The sequence below is a fragment of the Natator depressus genome, chromosome 2 (genome assembly GCF_965152275.1).
Source record: "Natator depressus isolate rNatDep1 chromosome 2, rNatDep2.hap1, whole genome shotgun sequence".
NCBI lineage: Eukaryota > Metazoa > Chordata > Testudines > Cheloniidae > Natator > Natator depressus.
The window spans coordinates 108,146,122-108,163,658 of NC_134235.1; the positions used below are offsets into that span (position 1 = coordinate 108,146,122).

Here is a 17,537-nt window from a genome sequence, read left to right on the forward strand (position 1 = left end):
TGTAGTGAACCATGAGCACTCGCATTTTGTATGTGCATACGTGAAAGAAATAAACTTAAGCAAACTCCAAAACAGCCCAACTCCAAAATATCCAATATACTCAGTTTCAGAGGACTTTGGCAGGAGACATACGTGACTTACAGTTCGGGCATCTTCAAATCATTTATAAACTAATACACAAGAATATTGGTGGGTCTCAGATGAAAATTTGTGAGCAGTTTAAAATGTGCTTGTGCCCTCCAGATTATGCCCTCCAGCATAAAGAAAAAACACAGGAAGGCCAAAATTAAATAGAAAATTTAAAGCTTGAAGAATTCCCACCATATCATCTCCTCTGGTGGATGGAGATTTGGCCTTGCAATGTCACAAATATCCTAAGATCCATGGGGAAATCCTACAGATCTTGAGGCATCAGTGCAGAAAGCTCATTTGTTTTACTCTAGGAATTTATAAGGTGCCAGGCAACAATTTATCTAGGCACCAAATACAGTGATACAATTAGTAAAAAAGTGTTACAACTGCAAGCTTCTGCCTGAAGTCAGCTAATCATGTAAGCAAATACCTAAGAACATGCTGAAATCAATGGAACTTAAGTGCTTTGCTGAACTGGGCCTCAATTCTAAAGTTTCAACTTCTGTTTTCAAATAGTTGTTTCCAGGTACAGAGGACTAAAGCAGTACAAGTAAACCTTGAAATGCCTTTTTTTGCTGCCCCTTGTGGCAGGGAGAGAATTTGCCTACTAATTAACTATCCCAATTCCTCTTTAATTATTAACTGGACTAGGACAAATTCCCATAGCAAACAGTAGGTTTACATTACTACATACAAAGCCTATTTAATCATGCTGAGAACTAAAAAGATACACCGAAAAGGTAAACATAATGAATCTGTTCTCTCATTTAAAAAAACAAAAACCAAATTCCAGTTTGCTCTAGTTATAATATCCAGGCATAACTTTTATATGAGAACATAAAATACAACACACAGCTATAAGTAAAACAATATGTGTATTCTTGAATAATAGGGAAATAGCTTGCCAATAAGGATATATTTTGACCTAATGAAAGATGACCTGAAATTGACTTTGTAGTTACAACCCGATTACTTATAAAAATAAGAGGTGGAGGTGGGGGGTAAGAGAGGGAAAGCAGTGGTTGGGAAGAGCTTATATTATGTGGCATATTGATGTATTTGAAAAGTTTTTTTCCTTTTGATGAATAATAAAAACAATGCAGTAACAACAACTTTCATGCCAAGAAAGAAGATTGTCTAGGGATTTTGCAACTCATATTCCTCTATTCCCCAAGCCTCACAGTGTTGGAAAGCCACATTTTAAACTGGTAAAACTAAAACAAATAGGCTGAAAAAAGAATTGCTTTTAATTAGAAAAGAAAGGCACTTCTGAAAAGAAGTGCAGTTACAACAGAACATTTATTAGCTCTGTAGCCTTAAGGGGGTGCATCATGCAGAACGCAGGTTTCTTCTGTGCTCAAAATGAGGGCTACATCATCTCTGAATAGACGCATCATTTTAACCATCTTATCCATTTATTTCTTTTAATGTTTCAACTGAATTCAACGTTCATGATAGCCTTGTAGGCTGAAGTGATCCATTTGTTACTTTGGGCAAGTCACAACCTCTATGCCTCAGTTTCCCCTTCTGTGAAACAAAGGGGACAACACAACACTGAAGTGCCTCACTCCATTGTGGTTCTGAATGTTTGTCAAATACTTTGAGATCCTCTGATGGAAGGTGCCTTAAAGGTGCAACAGGGAAGTGGCAGTGCATGTTTTCCCCACACCACCCTGCCATCTTGTGCCAAACCCCCTCCCGCAAAAAAGAGTCTAGCTCCAGAATTGAGGCTCTATGGCTCACTGAGTCCTTGCCTCTCTGCTGAAACTGCCAATTGATGCTGAACATGATAGCGTTTTCTGTGCAAGTACATCTGGCTAGTAGGAAATAGACTGAGACCAACAACAAATTTCACATCAGCTTCAAATCCACTTCAAAGTTCTCCTTCTGGTTCACAAACCTCTCCTGGGATTCTGACTTCATAGTCCCTATCTAATCATAATTTTGGCCTCTCCGCAAGAAATTTCTATCTGTGTACTGGAGAAGGAAGATTACTCTTTCCATAGTTCTCCCATTCACTGAACTTTCCCTAATCCTTCTTCCCAGTAATTTCCCTCTTTTAAAATCTCAATTTAAAAGATTCTCTCTCATTAGAGTATGGCTGACTGACTCTCTCTCTCTCTCTCTCAAGGATGCTGCATTTCTGCCTTGTCCATATGCTAGGGAACTTCCTTGAAAAAATACCCCAGAAAAATACTTTCATACTTATGAGGCAGCCAGGCTCGTGGCTTGTCCTGATTTCCAGCTAATCTTGAGACTTTCATGAAAGCTCCCCATGATATACAACGAAATATTTATTATATACATTTGAGCAGCATTTCATGCTTTGAAAAAACAATGTTGATGTTTAAGCAGTGTTTTCTGTCCAATATTCTTCTGACATTCAGTGTTTGTAATGGCATCCTGACAGCATCGACCCAAGTTCCTGCTTAACTTTCGCAGCTGGACCTGTTTACAGGAAACACGAGGACCAAGATTTACAGAACTCAAAGCAGCACTTTGTTGCTTTTCCTGACTAACTCAACAAGGTCAAGCAGTGAGGAGAGAAAGGAGGAACATCTACAAAGCCAGTGCATGGAATCAAGCTTGATTATATTTTAGTTGGGAAATATTAAAGAGGATTTTTTTATAGCTATTACTTTTCTTTGAGAAAATGAGGTTTAAAATCTAAGATGAGGCTGCCAAGTTGGCTAAAATGTGGAATTCAACCACCCTCCATCTTTAACAGAGAGGACCATGTGCACAGAGAACACTGTTCTCTGAATGCAATGAGCCATGCAGAAGGCCAACCTTATCAAGCTGGAGCATTGCATCACTGTTCTCTAGATTCCTGTATTAGCCTCCCATATGACTCCCTACACATAGCCTTCTCCTTTGTCCTCCCCTTCTCATCTCCCTCCCTGTTCTTCTTGTCTTGATTTAGACTGTAAACTTTTGGGGGCAGGGAATTCCTCTTCAATTTTATTATAAAGCACTGTGCACACTCTATGGAACTGTGAATAATATGTGGTACACATGATGCAAGTAATAACTAGTAATAATAATCACACACTGGGACCTCATTCTCCTATTAAAGATGAAGGCAACTGCAATTTGTTCCATTTTGTAAATTGGGCATGGTCTTCGGAGTGGCCCTTCAGCTGGGCAAAGAATTAATCTTTATCTCATGGCAACAGAGGAAAGAAACAATGAAAACATGTCTGTTGGCTCCATGACTGATATTGGAACTATATTTTTGACAATGATTTTCACTGGTACTGACATGCTTTGTTTTTGAAAATGTGTTTGTTTTAAGATCACAGTCCATTTGATCGTATGCTATTTTTTACTGTATTTTTCTTTTATAGGGGATGTTTGATTTCCTTATAATCTATTCCAGAAGCCCAGTTCAGGCCTTCTAGGAGGGAAAGAGATCAGGGAACTCAATAACTTTTCATGCAGCAATACTCTCTTTGGGCTATCTGCAGCTCTAATAGAACAAACCACTTCAGATTAAAAACAAAATTTCCTTTGTTTCACCTCACAGTGCATCTCATGTAGGAAATCTGGGTTTTGGGGGAGCATGCCAAAGATTCCAGTGCTACGGTCCAGTTGAGATTAGGCACACGGTGAGTTGACACTTTGGTCTCTAATGTAAGAGGATGCTGTTGGTAAATTTCCTTTTGAACAACAGATCTCAGAGCACACTGCAAGCTCTGTAATTCCAAGTGAAAGGAATTGATGGTTGGGCAATAAAACATAGTGGGTGTAGTCAGTGCTAGACTTGTTATCTTTCTAACAGGGATGGCATATGGTTAATAAAAGCATTTCTATCATGATGCAAACTGATGGGCTAGGTGACTAACTAGAGGTTCCTTTCAACTCAAATGATTCTGCAATAAGACTGCAGACATGACAGTCACTGCAATTGAAAAAAGAGCGATAGGGTGTTATGTAGAGGAGAGGAAGATGAAAGATGGTGGCTCTGGAATGAAGAGATGAGCAATAGCCAACGCTTGGGTGTTCTGGGAGGAGATTAACACAAAAAGAGGAATTGGTCTCTTTATAGCAGCTCTAATTTGATTCCATTTCCTTCCTGCAGTAGTCTTTCTGGTCTATTTTGCAAGTACACAACACCATGAATGTCCTTTCTTTCATAATTTCTGGCATTCCTGTTCAAACATTTTTTTCACTGTTATGCCCTTTGCCTTCCAATGATGTCACAAAGCAACCACCTACTTTGCTCTGCTCTATTTAAGTCTATAAGGTTTTGGCCAACATTCTTCTTTTCCTGAGTCAGCATCTGTTTAAACTGGATGCTTTAATCAGGTTTGCTCTTTGGGTTGCAAATCCTTCTCTGTCCATTTCTTATGCCTGTCAACAACCGCAGGAACTGGGCACTAATGGTAGATATATGAGTTATGTCAAAAGATATCTGACTCTTCATTAGAGCAACTTGTTCCACATTCTCATATCTGTTCACTATATACTGAATTTCTTTAACCATCTACAGATTTGGGAGCACATTAGTTCTAGAGAGATAGCAAAGGTAAGTAATCTTAAATACACTATGCAGCACATTGCTTGCTCATTGTTTAGTAACATTTTTCCTTTAAAAAATACATCTGTCTTGTAGCACATACATCGTTGCTTCATTGTGACAGATTTATACCCATAAGAAGGAACCATTTACAACTGCTGTTATGAAAAGGCTCCAAACTCAATCCACTTCTCATAAAGATCCTCAGGATAAAAGGAGGATTAATGTTCAAAAGTAAGTTAAATGAAAAACTGAGTCTGCCCAGGGGGAGATGTTAAAGACTGACTGGCACAAAAAAGTTCTTTCTAGCAAACCTCTGGAAGTTCTAAAAGAAAGGGGTCAAGAGTCATCTGCTTAAGTAATGGTCTCCAAGGCAAAGTATTGGCTGGCCAATCTTATTATTACAATGGACTATTATATGTATGTTCTATAGGCTGAATGCATCAATTATACTGATCATGTGGTTTTAAAAAAATGCTTAACTTGCTTTTCCCTGCTATTCAACATAAGACATAAATTAACACAAAAGCATACAAGAACATATTTTATACCTTCCCACCTCCCTTATTTTAAGCTTCAAAGTTTAATGATTTAATTAAGAATGATTTAGAGGGTAACCATTCAGATCTGAGGGAGAAACATACCTTTCTCTCAGAGAAGTTCTAGCCACCAAACACAATTATGCAGAACTGAGAAAAAGGGCGTTGTCAATCAATAAAAAAATAATAATTTATCTCAGACCAGGAACTGAGACTCTCAGTGCAATGTTAGTTTTATTAGTAATGTATTTTTTTAAAAACCACCAAAGTTTATTGCCTGGTGTAAATCAGAAAGTTGAAAATGTATGAGATTCTAATTCCGTTATCATGCTATTGCCCAGGAATGTTTTTGCTGATAAAAATCATTAGAAGCAATGTTCTTTTATGGTGAATAACTTTTAATTGTAGTTCACTTGAATCTTCTGACAGACCAAAGGATTTATCCCCAGTCTGATTCTTTCCTGAGAGCCAGATGGAGAGGAGGATAATTGCTAGGTGTTTGGAGACCTCATTCCAGGGTGACCTCAGCAGAGAAGCCCACATCTTCACCTGTATTTACAACTGGATCTAACATTATTGTAAATACTATTTGAATACTAACAAAGTGTCCTCTTTCCATTTCCAAGTCTAAGAGCGACATCCTTCCCTCAGACACATACTGTCTCAGTGCTTTTAAAAGATCAGACTCTACCACATGCAATTGCACACACAAGTGCAACACCACCAGAGCTTAACCAGAGGGTAGGGCTGAAGCCCTAATGTTTCTGACCACTGCTATGCTAGTGGCACTGCTCTGCACTCACCACTTCTCACTCTTCCTGGGCTGCTCCTCTCCCTTGGCTCTTGCACAAATGCGTGGAGAATGGGGACAAGAAGTTCTCTCTCCCCTGCATTGCACGTGGCATGCCCAACTGGAATGGAACGAATAATAATTTAAGAACTTATTGTGGTGATGCTTTGAGATTTAAAACAGACCATGATTACATGATTTTACTGAGCAACATTCAGGTTCTTTGCTTCCGGGGGGGAGGGAGGAGAGACACACAAAGTACCCAGCTTCCCCATGTGTAGTCAGTCCACTCCAGGAGGGGATGGTTTGTGTTTGGAAGCTACTGCAATGCTACCATGTAGGGGGAAATTGCCCCCCCCCCCTTTTTTTTTTTTTTTTTTTTAACTCCAATAGTTTGTCAAAACTAAGACAAGCAAAGAATTTTTGACTCCCGAAAGGAAGGGTAGCCCTGTGGTTAGGGTGCTAGCCTAGGGTGCAGAAGATATGGCTTCAATTCCCAGGTCTGCCACAGACTTCCTATATGACCCTGGCAAGACACCCAGGTTACAGTGGCATGTAGAGTCCAGATGCTGCAAACGCCCCTTGCACAGGTATAATCAGCAGTGTCGATGGTGAGGCACTGCTTAGGCAAGTACACTAAAGACACACCAGAACCTTAGGGTATATGCCCTAGATGGCTCTCTGCTTGCCCAAGCAGTTGTCTCCCATATCTCCACTGCTATTTTTGGGAGCATAGCATTCCACTGCCTCTCCACTGATGGAGTCTTTCCCTGCCACAGTGAAAGACTCCAGCAGCAGGAGAAGGCTGAGGCAGCAAGGAAAACCTCCAGCAGCTCCCAACTGCTGGAGCCTTTCCCTGCCAAAGGCAGCCACACACTATTGTGTACACACTGCAGTGTGGGCACAGCCTGCTTTTCACTGAGTCGTGTGGCTACACGTAACCTACATGGTACTGCCAAGGCTTTAGGGTATGTCTACACTGCAGCTGTGTGTGAGTGAGCCTCCCAGCCCAAGGAGACAGACTCATGCTAGCTTGAGCTAGTGGACTAAAATTAGCAGTGTGGACATTGCAGCATAGCTGGTGGCTCAGGCAAGCTGCCCAAGTTTGGACCCATGGGCTCAGGCTGGCTTGGACTTGGGTACCTACAACATACACGCTGCGGGGAGGCTGACTACCTGGGCTGAGAGGCTCACTCGCAGCTGCAAGGTAGGCATGCTCTAAGTTGCTGTGCCATTGTAACACCAACAGGCCCCAGTCGGCGGCGGGTGGGATTGAACGTGGGACCTCTGGAGCTTCGTGCATGAGCCTCTACTGTTATACCAATAAAATAAAAACCAGCAGGATCTTATTAAAGGGGAAAAGGCAAAATGCCACATTTATTGTGAATACAGAAAGAATCATAGTAAGCCGTTAGTTATAGCTATAACATTCCGTTCAATCTCATATTTATTCACACATTCATTCATTCATACACACACACACACACACACAGGTTCTGCAAGGTTGTTATCATAGTTACCAGCCTTAGAGTTGCTCATGCCAAGCCACTGGCCAGGTGGCCTGGATATGAGGGGGGAGCAGGGCCTTTTCAGATGCTCATCTGATGCTCCTGGAAGTTGGTTTGCAGAATCAGACCCCGAAGTTCTCACTTTCTAGAGTCCAGTTTTATAGGAATTTCTTCCTATGCCAGTCTATGGGAATTGCTTCATCATGCTGTTGCTGAATCAATCAGCAGATAGCACATTCCTGACGGCTCCGTGCTGCTAGATGTTACCTTGTTCTTTGGTTCTCCCATCCTTGAGGCTGTTGGGTGGATTCCAGTCTGCCCTCTGGGGGTCCTCTGGTTATTTCCACTTGACACCTTCTTCAGCCGATGGACACTGGATTCTTAGGCTGGCACCTCCCTGATCAGCCAGTTATTATCCACACCAAGCATCCATCCACATACATCCTCTATCTCTATTTTAATCACAATTGTTAACAAAGCAAGATGAATACAACAAAAGGGCGGGGAGTCTCTGGGTGCTGTTTCTGATGTTACAGAGTATTGCTTTGAGTCTCTCTCTGTGTGAGTAGTTGTTATTACAAAGAATTGCTTTGAGAACAGACTCTGTCTTAGAATGTACTAACACAATTAGCAGCTTGCAAGTTTAACACATAGAGGGAGAGAAACAGTACCAAAAACCAAGAGACCTCTTAATTAGTAATACCCTGGAATTTAAACTATGGGGAATCAAACTCATTTGTGATTTTAATACAGAACTTCTTTAATATGATCCAACACTACTGCATGAAGTAATGTCAACTAGCTGTTAGCTAAGGCTGCAAAGCAGACTCATTTTACCTCTCTAAGTGTTCTCGGTGCCACTAGATGGGACAGAATGCCACACCCCGAAGGTGTGTGGGTTACACCATTATCTGTATCGTGGGGATAACAGTACTTCCCTATCCCTATCTTCCCTATCTGTGAGGTGTTCAGATGAGGGCTATATAAGTGCCTGAGATATGCATTAAGATTATGAGGTTTATGTGTGTTTTATCTCAGTATGTCACAAAACATATCCCATGAAATCTCTTCTTTTGTTGTTGTTTTGTTGTTCTCCTTACCACAGAACTGACATGGATGGATTAAGGCAGCTATTGGCAGATATCTGGGTCCTGTGTTCAAAAAGGGCCTCTGAATTTGGGAGCAAGTCTCCAAGGATCCATCACAAGCAGTCTGGAACAGCAGCTGACATTGTGAGTCAGTTCCACTGGCGAGAAAATGGGTTGGCCCTTGTCTCTCTTTGCCTGAGAGCAGGCCCAAGGCACTGAACACTGATCAGCAGGCTGAGCTGAATGACACCATAGAGCACTTTGTCACTGCTGGGCCTTCTCCCACGCTTCCTGGAAGGCATAACAAGGGGATGCTGCTTTGATTCAGGAGCAGAAAGGAGATGCTGAAATACTCTCCACTCAAGTGGGAAGTAAAGGTGCTTCTCAAACCCCTCACCACCACCACCACTTGAGGTGGAGGAGCCCCTGCACCAAGAGATGAAGATGGATATGGACTTTCTTAGGAGCTGAGAGCGCCTGAGGGCTCTCCTGGGAACCGCAGCAGTGAAAGGAGCAGAACTTGGGGCCACTGGGCAGCCCCATGCCGGCAGCTCCTCTGGCGCGGCTGCTGTACCGCCCCCAGCCCCTGCCAGCCTTGTCCTCCAGCGAGGCTGCTGTACAGACCCCAGGCAGGAGGCCTCAGGAAACGGAGCTGCTGCGTGGAAGGGCTGAGGTCTGTACCAGCAGAAGTCTTTGGCGCAGCGGGAGGAGGACAGAGCCCCCCCGAGGTAACATGGGATGGATGTGGATCATGGGGTGGGGACAGGGAGAGTGCGGGGGCCCCGGGCTGGGGGTGGGGCTGGGGGTGGGGCAGGGAGGAGTCACGTGGGGGGTCACGTGGGGAAGTCACATGCCCCAGCTTTTTGTCCCTCCCAGGAATGCAGCGTACTGGCAAGAAATGATCTCTACTTGCACCACTGACTGTTTCCCACAGGCGGTGGTGATTTTAGCTGATCTCTCATTCCTGGGGGTAACAAAGGCACTGAGCACACAGTGGCTACTGGCATCCCACAGCTGCCTGGGCCTGTATGCCACTAGCCTCTTTACTGCAATGGTGCCAGCTGAATCATTACAGAGTGGCATGGGAAAGTGTCCTGCCGCAGAGGAATAACTAAGGCAGCCCTGCCTAGAAAGCTTTGGAAGAGGACTGCTGACTATCTCCACAAGTTTCACTGAGATCTCAGGAGGATAAAAGGGACAGCCCTACATTCATAAACAAAGTGCTCTGCATGCCAATCGGCCCCCGCTTCACCTGACAGGAAAATGAAAAGCAGATGCCAACTCTACCTCTGCTGTACCTCTACCTCATCTCATAGGAGTAAAACAATTTACAGTCGATACTTGTTCCTCGTTAACATGAGGATGGGCTGGGCGCCATCCTTGAATTTAAACACTGTTAAGGAAAAATGTCTGCACACACTTACCTGAGGTCCTGCCCCCTTCATCAGGCTCATCTGTGCTTGACTGGTGGGACTGACCAGACTGTGGCAGACTCTCAAATAGGTCCTGGCATGGCTGGATACCCCCTGCCACATCCCCCATGCAATCTGTTCACAGATGTCCATATTTCTACGACTGGTCCGTAGCTATGTTTTCACAGCCTCTTCTCCCCACAGGCCCAGGAGATCCAATACCTACTGTCTACTCCAGACAGGAGTGCATCTAGTGCATTGAGCCAGCATGATTAGTTGAGCAGTTGCACACAAGGGCAAGCTGGTAGGTGTGCTCACCACGGTGGGCAATCAGGAAAAGGAACTTCAAAAACACATGGGGAGTTTTAAAGGCCTGGGGGAGGATTCCAGTCTCTGTGACCCCTGGGCTGTGAAGTTTACAACTGTAACCAGAGCTGTCACTGTAGCAGGGCGTGGGCTACAGAGGACTGTTAGGGTAGACACTGGTCACACTCACACGGTATCTACACTCACACCGCATCGACCTCAGTAAGTTAACCATGGCTTTTCTGTGAGGCAGTTTTACAGCTTTGCACTAATGGGGCACTTATGTCAGCCAGAGACAAATCGTAGCATAGAAATATGCAGAAATAGGTCAGTGCAAGGTGACTCACATCGACCTAACTTTTTAGTATAGAGCTGGCCCATGTCACCACCAGGCTTCCAGCAGTTAAGAAGAAGAGTTGGTAGGGGTGTCTGAGACTGCTTTTGGTGAGGATCTCAACATTCTGATAGATGCAACCCTAATTTCACTTTGAGCTACCCCGACTGTTACCACATTTACACTGCAAGGGAAGGCACCACTCAAAAAGGCAGTCAATGTCTTTGAGCAGTAAGCTGGGTGTGACCCTAAGAGCACCCCAATGCCAGTTGGTACCCTATTGTCATGATAGATACCCAAAAGGTGGCATGTAATATATCACTGGGAAACTATTAACTGACTGATCATTAATATTCTTGAGGGCTGTATGTACAGTAAACCCACAAAGGACTTTATAGCTATGTGTTGGAGATACGTTCTTCAAATGTATTTGGGAAGCGGTGGCTAAGCAACACCTGTTCCAGAAAAAGGAATGTGGTTCCGCCTGCTTGAAGGTGTTTCCAACGTAAATTAAGCAAGGTGTAACCAAAGACAAAGCAAAGCACATTTACTTGCAAGGTGAACAAAGCCATCAGGAGAGCAAGTGGGGAAAAGTGATCACTTAACAACCTTGACAGGGATGGAGACTGCACCAGGAAGCCTTCCTGCCTCTTGACATAGGATAACTGAATTTTGGGAAGACAGCAGGGCATCTACACCCCAGCAAGAGAGATGCTTTGTCTAGGCTTACTTCACAAAGAATACATTTCAAAGGTTTACTGGACTATAAAAAGAAAGGGGAGAGAACCCCAGACTTATCCATCTCTTGAGGGAACAAAGACACCAGCACTTTGATTCTGTAAGGGTGGATCCTGGCTGAAACAGTCAGTCACATTGGAGAACTTGCTGTAAGTAGGGAAACCATCTTGAACAAGAACTATAGCTGATTAAGTAAAATTTTAGGCTTAGAAGCATTTTGTTTGTAACTGTTTTTATCTTTATTCTTTCTACTTGATATCATTTAAACCTATTCCTTTTGTTAATAAACTTAAGCCAACTCGGTGCTTTGACTGAAGTGGAGCATTTGTCAACCCCACTTAAGTGAATAAGCTGCAGTGTAATGTCTCTTTAAAGGAATGGCAAATTTAACTTCTGCAAGAGGGCTGGACATTACAGGGCAGACAGTTTTGAAGAAATTCAGGACTGAAAGGGTGTTGGGGTCACCCTGCAAAAAGTAATTGGGCAGTGGAAACCAGGGTCTGACCTGCATGCTTTGATGCTGGCTGTTGGTGTCAGGGCTGTGAGCCACAGCAGCATAGCATTTAAGGAACCCAGAGTTGCAGGGCAGGCGGTGACACTACCCCTTTGACGCTGGGTTGAACTCCAAAGCATCACAGTGGGTAACCCAAAGTATGGCACACACAGTGAGGGTGCTTAGAATCATCTCAGGAGATGAAGCCAAACAGCTACAATACCACATCACTAAGAAGTAACTGAACTCTCTGATATGATGATTGATTATTGTGTATTGCAAGAGAGCCAACACTATTCACATGACTTTCAAATTACAAAAGTTACAGCTTCAATAGCCAGTTTAAGGTTCACACAACAAAATTAGTTTTACTATTTACAGTGTAATAAATAAAATCTCTGTAAATTAGGCAAGAATCTTACCGGTGAAATGGCACAATTTAAAATAAGGAACTAATCAGTGCTATCAAAATGGCTTCAATCTGCCTTGAAGGCTCTAATCATTTCCAGATGATAACACGGGGCTGATTGGATGTCTCTGGCAGCAATTCTTATCAAGGTCTGATTACAACAGCTACAATCAAAAAAAGAAAAATTGGTTATACAACACTGGCCAAAATATGGTCTGTGGAGATTTGCAGACAGCCTTCTCAGATCAAGATGAAGTATTGTAAAACTTGTGATGGAGTTTGCAGAAGAAGGCTACAGCCATGATGGTAATTTCTAAACAATGCCAGAATTAGAGCTAACTAGAAAATTTTTGTTAAAAGTTTTGTTAGAGAATGCCATTTTGACAAAACTAAAGTTTTTCACAATACTGCATTAATTTTGACAAAAATTCATGTAGAAAAGTGAGGGGGGGAAGTTTTGAAAAAAAGTGTCAAAACATCCTGTTTCAACATTTTGGGAATTATGTTTCAGGGTTTCATTTCAAAATCACATTGTTTTGAAATTGACTTTAGTTTACATATTAACAAATTAAAAGGTTGAAACTGAAATGAAATATTTTGATTGACCTGACATTAATTTTTTTTCTCCCATTTCTTCTTGTGAAAATTTTGGCCTGATTTGGAATGAAAAATATTCTGAAATTTCAAAAATTTTGGCAGGACAGAAAATCTGGTTTCCAACCTGTTTTAGCTGTGATGTATTTCACAAATTTCATCTGTAGAAGAAAAAAGTGTCCATAGTTTGACTTCATATTGAAGATAAACAGATATGCAAATACTGTACCTTCGATTCCCAAGAACTAACAAATATCACCAAAACATTTGTGTCTGTGTGCACCCTTCCTTGTTCCCTGGCCTTTAAGCTACTCTTTAATTGCACACAACTCTAATGGCATCTTAGGGCTAGTCTACACTGGCAATGCTAAAGCGCTGCCGTGGCAGTGCTTTAACGTGGCTTGTGTGGTCGCAGCAGAGTGGTGGGAGAGAGCTCTCCCAGCACTCTAAAAAACCCAGCTCCACGAGGGGCGTAGCTCCCAGCGCTGGGGCACGGTCTACACTGGTGCGTTACAGTGCTGAAACTTGCTGTGTTCGGGGGAGTGTTTTTTCACACCCCTGAGAGATAAAGTAGCAGTGCTGTAAATTGTCAGTGTAGACAAGCCCTAAGGAATCAGCAAACTCCACTGCAACAACTGTACTTATAGTGCAGTAAGAAAACAGTACAATTGTTATTCATTATTAGTATTGTAGTCCTGGATGAGGCCCCCAGTGTTCTGGGCACTGTACAAATGAATAACAAAAAGATGGTTCCTGCCAACAGAGCCTTGCAATCTAAGATGGGAGATGAAGAGATGGGTGAAACAAACAAACAGAAATGAGCACAAGATAGCAGTAAGATAACTATGAATAGTGTAATATACTGCAGACACAGCACACCAGCTGCCTAACCATTGTTTTGGGCTGTTGGTTTCTTTTCCTTTTTTTTTTTTTATGCAAAATGGCAGGGAAGAGTTTAAAAAAGGGATATGAAGGAGCATGATTTGGAGACTTTGGAGGTTTCTACACAGGAATCCCGTTTCAGGCACGAGGGGCAGCATGTGAGAAATACAAAGGTGCTTGTTAGAAAAGTTGACAAATGTGCAATCAAGACTGGCATCACTGGTGGAATTTAGGCAGGAGTCAACGTCTCAGTTGCAGAAGAGAGATGATCAGTGGGCTGGGGTTAGACCATGAAGTGCCTTGAAAGTGGAGACAAGAAGTGTGTGTTTCATGCGGTGGGAAAGAGGGAAACCAGCAGAGGGGTGCGATGCAGAGAGAGGGCTGATGTGGTTGAAGTAGGGACCCAGGAAAATTATCTTTGTAGCAACTTTCTGAATCGATATAAGTGGAGCAATATGGCATTTGTCAAAGGCCAGGAGAGGAGGAAGTTGTAGTCATTAAAATATGAATGGAAATGATGGACTAGAGACGTAGTTATATAAACAGAGAGGAAAAGGCAGATATTAGAGATGTTGTACAGGAAGAAGCAGCAAGATTTAGACGGGGGCTGGATTGTACGGTTCTAGAGAGACACAAGTCAAAAGATGAGACTCAGTTATGAGCCTGAATGACAAGGATGATGGTTGTACTGTCCACAGTGAGAAAGGAGAGAGGAGGATAATCTTGAGGTGGAGATGTTATACCAATAAAATAAAAACCAGCAGGATCTTATTAAAGGGGAAAAGGCAAAATACCACATATATTGTGAATACAGAAAGAATCATAGTAAGCAGTTAGTTATAGCTATAACATTCCATTCAATCTCATATTTATTCACACATTCATTCATACACACACACACACACACACACACACACAGGTTCTGCAAGGTTGTTATCATAGTTACTAGCCTTAGAGTTGCTCATGCCAAGCCACTAGCCATGTGGCCTGGACATGAGGAGGGAGCAGGGTCTTGTCAGATGCTCATCTGATGCTCCTGGAAGTTGGTTTGCAGAATCAGACCCCCAAAGTTCTCACTGTCTAGAGTCCAGTTTTATAGGAATTTCTTCCTATGCCAGTCTATGGGAATTGCTTCATCATGCTGTTGCTGAATCAATCAGCAGATGGCACATTCCTGACGGCTCCGTACTGCCAGATGTTATCTTGTTCTTTGGTTCTCCCATCCTTGAGGCTGTTGGGTGGATTCCAGTCTGCCCTCTGGGGGTCCTCTGGTTATTTCCACTTGACGCCTTCTTCAGCCGATGGACACTGGATTCTTAGGCTGGCACCTCCCTGATCAGCCAGTTATTATCCACACAAAGCATCCATCACATACATCCTCTATCTCTATTTTAATCACAATTGTTAACAAAGCAAGATGAATACAACAAAAGGGCGGGGAGTCTCTGGGTGCTGTTTCTGTTGTTACAGAGTATTGCTTTGAGTCTCTCTCTGTGTGAGTAGTTGTTGTTACAAAGAATTGCTTTGAGAACAGACTCTGTCTTAGAATGTACTAACACAATTAGCAGCTTGCAAGTTTCACACAGAGAGGGAGAGAAACAGTACCAAAAACCAAGAGACCTCTTAATTAGTAATACCCTGGAATTTAAACTATGGGGAATCAAACTCATTTGTGATTTTAATACAGAACTTCTTTAATATGATCCAACAGGAGGAGGGCAATCCACTGCATTTTACTTTTTAGTAATCAAAGTTGCTTAAATATAACAAAATTAGGATGGAGGGTCTGACACCTACCAATGGGGTTTTTTTTAAATGTATTTGTGGAAATGTTTTACTTGGTCTCAAATTTTTTCAACACAGTTCTCAATCAACTGACTAAAACAGACATGGCAGAATCCACAGGGGTGAAAAATATGTGGCCAGTTCTGTGATAACTAAAATAAATCAAGAACCATAAGTAAAATAAATCAGGAAAACCAGAACACATGTCCAAAATATGCTACAGAGCGACCAGAATTGTATCACTCAAAGTGTTATTAATGATTCTTTTTTTATCTCCCACTTCCTCTTGCTTGGCAACTGTATTTAATATCTACCTCTTTTTTGCCTGGAAGGAAAGTCAAGTGGAATAGTTGAGACCATTATTAATGGCTTCTTTTTAAAATTAATAATACTAATACAGTATGTAACCTAAACATGAGAACTTGATCTGGCCATATTTTAGAGACAGGAAGAAATACCCCATCTTTCCTTGTAGTTCTTTATTTGTCTGATGGGATTCAGCGAGGCAATGACAAGGTTTCAGCAGCCATATGACGATAGACCAAATGCATACCTGCTCTGAATAAATGTAGTCCCACTGAAATCCCTGGAGGAACACTCACTAATAACCAGGTCTTAATCTGGGGCCCAATCCTGTCCAGATTTATGCACATGCTTAACTTCAAGTATGAGTAGCCCCACTGAGCTCAGTGCACAGTCAGGCCCTTAGTCCTATAACCTGATTTGTGTAACATTTCTGCTATGAAACCTGAAACCACCATATGCAACTCACCTAGTTTCATCACAAACTCAAGACTCAGCCCAGGTTCTCTGGAAGTTTCCCTAAAGTTGACAAAACTTTTGAGAGAACCTGGTTGCTTTATCGTTTTATGTCACAGCACAAGAAACTTGCACTGCTCCATGGTTTTGACTCAAAACCCGGTGAAATTCTGTTTGGATTCAGCTAGGATTAATTTATACTGGAAAATCAAAGTGCAACTCAAGACATACCCACCCATCTGAATAGAAATCCAATAAAAGGTTTGCAAAGCCACTGAAAACACCAAATTTCAAATACAACTAAAAAATAAGATTTAGGCCCTTGCCAAAACGTTGGGCCTGAAATACCCCTTAACTTTTGAGGGCAATGCCACTTTCAGTATAAGGGGAAAGCAGGAAAGATTATACCAGAAATATGTCATCATCTGGTGTAAACTGGCTATGATACAAAACAACTATGGAGGTCTGGTGTCTTGAGCAGGAGATTATACTGAGAAATCTTGAGTTCAATATACTGGCTGTCACTGACACCATGTAGGATATGGAAAAATCACTCAAACTCTGTGCCTTAGTTTATTTATCTGTACAACAGGCAGAATATTTATATAAAGTATCTTACATGTGTGTTGTACGTATTAATGAACATGACTAAAGTTCTTTCAGATCCTTAGATGAAAAATCTTAAGTAAGTGAAATTTATACTTTTCACATAGTACAAAACATCCCCATTTGGTATGCATTACAACTGTTGTCTCAACAATTAAATATCCCAATACTAATACTTCTTATTTCAAATCCAGAGACGTCCTTTCTGTGTCAGAGACTGTAGAATAAACTGAGAATGTCACACTGTGAATCCACTTTTAAGACACGGAGGGTAGGACTACACTGCAATGTAAGCACACGGGTAGTAGAACTTGAGTGAACCTACGGCTTGAGTGTTTACACTCATTTGTATCCCCAGATTAGGAATTGTTGAATCCTGGGTACCAACCTGGGGCTCCAGCATCTACATTGTATTATGCCCAGGCTTCCAAGCCCTGTCCCAAAATGTGGCCACTCTAGCCCTTTGTTCGTGGTCCAGTTGTAACGCCAACAGACCCCGGTCATCAGCAGGCAGGATCGAACCTGGGACCTCTGAAGCTTAGTGCATGAGCTTCTACTGCATGAGCTAAAAGGTCTGTCAAGTGATTAAAAAAATTAATTGTGATTAATCGCGCGATTTAAAAAAATTAATTGCGTGATCAAT

The 17,537-nt window shown here is 42.2% G+C and overlaps 1 long non-coding RNA gene across 1 annotated transcript in view; it reads right to left on the minus strand.

The window, feature by feature from the left end:
* Positions 1-6,014: 6,014 nt before the first annotated feature.
* Positions 6,015-17,537, minus strand: part of LOC141981497 (uncharacterized) — a 77,581-nt gene continuing 66,058 nt past the window's right edge. The window contains exon 3 of the long non-coding RNA XR_012637798.1: positions 6,015-6,101. This is a non-coding gene — a long non-coding RNA (uncharacterized LOC141981497). The remainder of the gene's footprint in view (positions 6,102-17,537) is intronic.